Here is a 6,052-nt window from a genome sequence, read left to right as displayed (position 1 = left end):
CCCTGGCATGCAGCAAGCTGAGCCAGGCCAGTGAGGCTGGACATAAGCATAAGCTTTTTTCCCCAACACATACAGCACAGGGAGGAGAAACCACCTTTGTCCTTGGAGATTTCCAAACCTTAGCTGGACAGAGCCTTGTGCAACAACATCTGATCTCATTCCTGACCCTGCTTGGAGCAGGAAGTTGGTCTTACAGATGTCTCAAGGTCTCTTCCCCTCCTTGCTACTTCTGTTTTATTTTGTTTTGTTTCCTTGCAAGTCTCTGGAGAGAATTATTACATAGATACAAAGCATATATAAGACTTATATTCAGACTTGAGTAGACATTAATTTTTTTCAAAGACCTTGTCCTTCCAATGTTTTGCCAGATGCTCACAAAAACCAGTAAATTGAGGAGATAAAAAGAAAAAAACAAACCAAAAACAACAAAACAAAACAAAATCAGAACAAAACAAAACAAGAAAACTCCAAACTTTGGTGTCCTTCCCCATTCCAGGAACTTGGAAAAATCAGCTGGGAAACAGATGAGTTAGCCAATATTACACGATGTAATATTAAGAAAGGAAGATTAAACATTACATCTGCTGAGTCTCCCCCATCAGCCAGTTCAATGAAATTGGAAACCATGGACATTTTTCAGCTATTTACAGAGCTAAAGGCTCAAAGCCTTCAGAGATGCTCTAAGGTAAATTAGATACAGCACATCTTTTATACTAATGCTTGGTCTGCTGACAGCTATCAGGTGATAATTTGTTAGCCTTTTAATACCAACAACACTGAAAAACTATCATGTGGAATGTTATAGCTGAATGAGTGAATATTTTTCTTTAAACTTCCATTATGTCTACAAAGGAGAAGTATTTTGTTTTACTCTGATTACTCAGTGGGTGCCTTAAGGTGCCTTCTTGATTTCCCTATTAATCCTAATTCTTATAAGAGAGGATGTAGATTTTAGTTTCTAAATCTAATATAGGGATAGTAGCTCTGAGAATTAGGATAGGCTCTTTGATTTTTATTGGGACTTTTGATTCTCTACATGAGACAGCATGAGCTTGGTCACTAAGACTCTGGTTTAAGATGAATTTTTTTATGGGATTCTTAACTAAACGGCATAAGGAGTTACTTTCTGGTTAGTAGCCAAACACTGCAGGCTGACCTGAACATAAGTGGCTTTTGTTTTTCCTCTGCATATTTCTCTCCTTACCCTCACAGGACATGTGGTTGAATCACTTGACTGTTCGGAGACAGGAAAAGCTGTCCAAAATACAGCGTGATGAATTGCAAGGATGCCCCTCATGGGAGCAAACTGCTGACCCATAGACTGTTCTGTGCTGGATGCTTTTTGGAAACCTGCTAGCAAAGGCAGGCTAGTTTTGGAGCAGGGGCCACTGCCTCCTACGTGACCAGCAGACTGTACATTTACAAGCACGGTTGTGCCCAGCTTTAACCTGAGCTCAAGCTACAGTACATGAGCCAGAGCTGCCTGGGAACCTGCTTGTTTTTGACTGAGGCTACTCCTTAGACTGACAGTGAGCAAATTTTTCCCAGTATTTTCTAGAATTAACCATAACAGAGAGTATAAATTTATTAACTAATTTTTTTTTTTGGTGCTGGTTATCATTAAGTTATTTAACAAATAGCTGGATATGAAATACAGAAACATTTTTCTTGGAATATTATCTTTGTTTTTGAAGTCACAAGATCTGCTATTTTGTTAGTATCTTCTTGGTGTTTTTCAATTTGAGCTGCACCACCAGCAAGCATGTTAGCTCAGCACAGGGATTTTCACAGCATCCTCTTCCCTTGCATGTCATTTCTGCATTTTCTGACAAAAGGAAACATATGAACAATCTAGGAACTGAAAGAAACAAATCCACTTTGACATTCTTACAATAAGGAAAAAGTATCCATATCTGGTGAATATTAATTTAGAATCACAAAAAAAAAATTAACTTCAGCTATTAAAACTCTAGCAAAATAAAATCAGATTTGCTTGTTGGAAATATTTATTTCTAGGATTAGGTGTCAAATGTCTTCATTTGGTGAATCTTTTATTTAATTTGAGGCTTTAAGAGATGGAAATAGGATTTGGTGCAAGTTTCATATATCTCTGTAATTAGCACTCAAAAATAATAGAATTATAAGTAAACACTATCGAATAAGAGGGAATGTTTTATTCTGACATAATTGTTCTAAGAAATTTAATTATTCAAATGAACACTTTTCTTCATATGAGTTCTGTGTATTTCTGTTAGGAGAATAACAGATACAATGTTTGCTACTTTGTCATATAACATTTTAATAATTAAAATTTAGTTTTGGTAACAAACCATACAAAATAATGGTTTTTATTGCCATTCCATGAACAAATAAATTTTGCATTTGGGCTGCATTTATTTTCTTGTGGTTAAGCCTTTCCACTCTAAGCAGAAGGAATATGCTTCACAAAAAAATGTAGGTAAATAACAAAGCTGTTCCTAAAAGAAACAGTAATTCACTATTACCATTTGCCTGGAGAATAACTGTAATTATTTCTGGTTTAAAATCTTTAGTAAATATTGCTTATAAACCTGTCTGGAAAGAGTAGTATCCATAGAACTAGACCAGCTGATAACTGATATTCCCCCTGCAGACTTTCTACCTTTCTGCTTGGATTAGTTCATCATGAGGTTGAAATACAGCTGGAATGTTTATTCCTGCTCATAACAAACATTCTTAAGGGACTTTTATGTTCAATATTTTTGAAGTCTTCACAGGAATGTGGAACACTAGTGAAATCACGTTTAGCACAGGTTTGGACACTACAAAATGTCTTATGTTGAATAAGAAAATGTAAAATATGATTTCCAGAGATCAAAGCTCTTTCAGATGTTCTTCTTGCTAGTACAGGCAGCTGTTACAGCACCCTGTTAAACAGAAGCATTTTTTCAGGTATCACTGGGAACATTTGATATAATAAACCTTATTTCTCTTTCTTCAAGTAGATATATAAATTTTATTGACAGAATTACACTGTTTATCCACAGTATTATAGAGGAAGGCAACCTGGACTCTGAAGTGGCTTTATCAGGTAAACATTTTTAAAGTCCTGTCTCTTTCAATACTTTTCAAATGATGATTTAGCTTTGTGAATCCTTCTCTTTGGTCTTTCTGCTACCAGACTTCTAAGAGATGGATAATTAGCATAGAAAAATATTGACCCTTTTGATTTCACTGCTGGTCAAAACAATCCAGTCCTGACTAAACAGCACAATCCAGAACTAGTAGCTGACATTCATTAAAGACCTAAAAAGTAATTTACCCTAGGACTGACTCTGTGTCGAGATGAAAAACGAGGCATGGGACCACCAGGCTTTGAGACGATTTATTGCTCAAGTAGCCAGATAAGACAGCAGTCTCCAAGGCGTGAGATTTCGAGGAGCAACAAGTCAGCCATAGCTCAAGGTAGCCACGGGTTTCTTCTTCACACAGCAATATATAAGCTTTTGGTCCAATAGACAGTTGGCACAAAACTTGTTTTACTTCTTAACTGATCACCTTTGCTTAATTTTGCTGCACTGCGTCTCTCTCTTAGCCACTAAGCTGACAGGTCACATACTCCTACACACATTTCTATCACAGCTTCTAGATCCTTAGCCTACTCTTTAACACATTATTACACCCCAAACCTCAAACTATTTTACCTAATATAATTTCTGACCTACTCTAGGTATATTCTTACTTCTAACTATAGAGACATAAGTTTATAATTTCTCTACCCAATGTCTGTGTACCTTCATCATTACATTAACCCAAGCTCTTTCCAAGGCTGCAGATTGAACCCTTCAGCATCTGTGGAAGTTTCTATTTTTCCACTTCCTACAACTCTGATAACAGAATATCACAATTCTCACTACAGTTTTTAAAAATCTTTCCAAGGATACAATTTGTCATTTTTATTATACTAGACCTTTGAAGTCAGTAAAGAATAGTTTTCCTTTAGTGTTCAGCAAATGTGCATGAGCTCCACAGACCTCTCTGGAAAATGATGGTCTTTCATTAGAAATAATTTTAAGGTAAAGGGCAACTTTGCTGTAGGATGACTCTAACAATGACTTCTGAAGAAATATTTTTTAAGACTGAAAGTTTCAGTCTATTTTTCAAAACTGTTGTGGAAGCTACTACTACTACTACTACTACCACTACTACTACTACTGCAATAAGAACTACTGGCTCCCTCAGTTGGTTGTGGAAGTGACCCCAGACATTTGATCTGGACTTCAGCATGAATCTGGAAATCACTTCTGACATTATTTTACACTTAATTTTTTAATACTATTTGTAACTATTCTGATATTTTCAGTAGCAATGGAATTTGGAATTCACACTCTTGGTGCATTTCTGCAGCTTATTGCTTACTAGAGGTTCTTCTATGACCTTTTTGCTTCTTTTTCTCTGAAATTCTTTTTAAGTATCATCTTCTCCCTAAGTGTTTTCCTCTCTCTGGCTATAAGACACACTAAGTCTATCACAGGAATTAATTGTAAAGCATTGCTAATCTCCTCTCTGTAGACAGACTGCTTTATTTCAGGAACTGAGATGAGTAGAGGGTACATCCAGGAATTTATTTTGCCTGGTTTAACTGGGACTAGTAAAGAGGTGAAGAAAGCAGAAATCTGTCATGTTGGATGTGACATGAGTGGTCCAGCCAGCTGCCTCTCCAGCAGCAGGAACAACATAAATCCTTGCAGAAATGGGCTGGCTAGTACCTCCTGCATGGTGGTCTGACCCATAATCCTTCCTACCCTCCACAACATCCAGCATCCAGAGCAATACAGTGGGTCAGAACTATTTGCATTTGCCCCTCTCTGTACTGTTAAAGACCTGTGCAGGTCTGAACTGAAAAGCAATTAATCAGGAACAGCCTCACAGGGATCTGATCCAACCTCATCTACCAGAGACAAAAGGAGGATACTTTTTTCTATTGATTGGAAATAGGATTTAAGGAATCTAACTAATTTCCATCCTTGTAAAAACACATAATTGGTTTTTTGTTCTCTTTCATTTAACATTTCCATTTCTGTCAGAGTCAAGAGCCTTGATGCAGCTGGAGCCTGCTCTATTCATTCTATTCACCTGAATACCTTCAGGACAAAGGAAGCCTACCACTGCAGCAGCATATTCCTGGTTGTCTCTATATGCTCTGCCATAAATGAGGACTGATCATGGTCATCAACAACTAAGCATAACACAGCATTATAAAATGGAATTCGCTCAATCTCTCCATGGCATTTGCAGATTATAGCATTAACCTTTCTAAAGCACTCGATGATTGTTACTCAGTATTATTTTAAATTATACCATGTTTCAAAAGTTTACAGTTTTCTGGGGTTTTTTTTCAGCATCTGTTTCCAATGCAAAATACAAATAAAAATCCATGACTCTCCAAGTTAACCATTTTTTTTAGTCCTTCATCAAATTTAGGAAACAATATTGACAAAGTTTTGGATTGTAAATTTTTTTCTGCAGATATTACCTCGGTTTTCCTAACCCAAACACCCTGAGCCAACAGCAGGGAGCTGCCATTCTGCTGCCAGACCCTGAACGCCTCCCCCGCAGAACAGCAGATGTGAGCACTCAGCACACCTCATTCTGTTCCCAGAGATCACAAGGGAAAGGTGCCGCAGGAAGAACCGGAGCAGATGACAAACCACAGAAATGTTCAGGTGGGGATGGGCCAGGAGATGGGGATCACCCTGGCTCCCCTACACACGCGGCAGCAGAGTCGGGCGACCGTAAGGCAGCCTAGAAGCGATGGGTACGAGAAGCAGCGAGACGCAGGCGAGTTTAAAGGTGGAGTTCCTGACCCAGAGGAGCTCTGCAGCTGGAACCGGGGCCCTCCAGGCCCTGCTCCGACACAGAAATCACCCGACGGGCGCGAGCTGGCTCCCCGCGCGTCGCCGGGCTGCGAATGGCGCTCGCAGGGTGCGGGCAGGGTGGCAGGTCACTTGCTGGCACAGAGGAGACCGAGAGGTCCCAGCCGAGGTCCCCTAAAGCGCATCTCCCCGCTTTT

General features: G+C 38.9%; 1 long non-coding RNA gene across 1 annotated transcript; it reads left to right on the top strand.

Annotated features, from left to right (window-relative positions):
* Positions 1–500: 500 nt before the first annotated feature.
* On the top strand, positions 501–5,276 carry LOC131573545 (uncharacterized). The gene is made up of 3 exons (XR_009276211.1): positions 501–685; positions 3,027–3,070; positions 5,067–5,276. It is a non-coding gene; the product is annotated as an uncharacterized LOC131573545 (long non-coding RNA).
* The last annotated feature ends 776 nt before the right edge of the window (positions 5,277–6,052 follow it).

The sequence above is a fragment of the Poecile atricapillus genome, chromosome Z, assembly GCF_030490865.1.
Source record: "Poecile atricapillus isolate bPoeAtr1 chromosome Z, bPoeAtr1.hap1, whole genome shotgun sequence".
NCBI lineage: Eukaryota > Metazoa > Chordata > Aves > Passeriformes > Paridae > Poecile > Poecile atricapillus.
The sequence above is the reverse complement of the archived record's forward strand: the minus strand, read 5'-3'. Positions and strand labels throughout refer to the sequence as shown.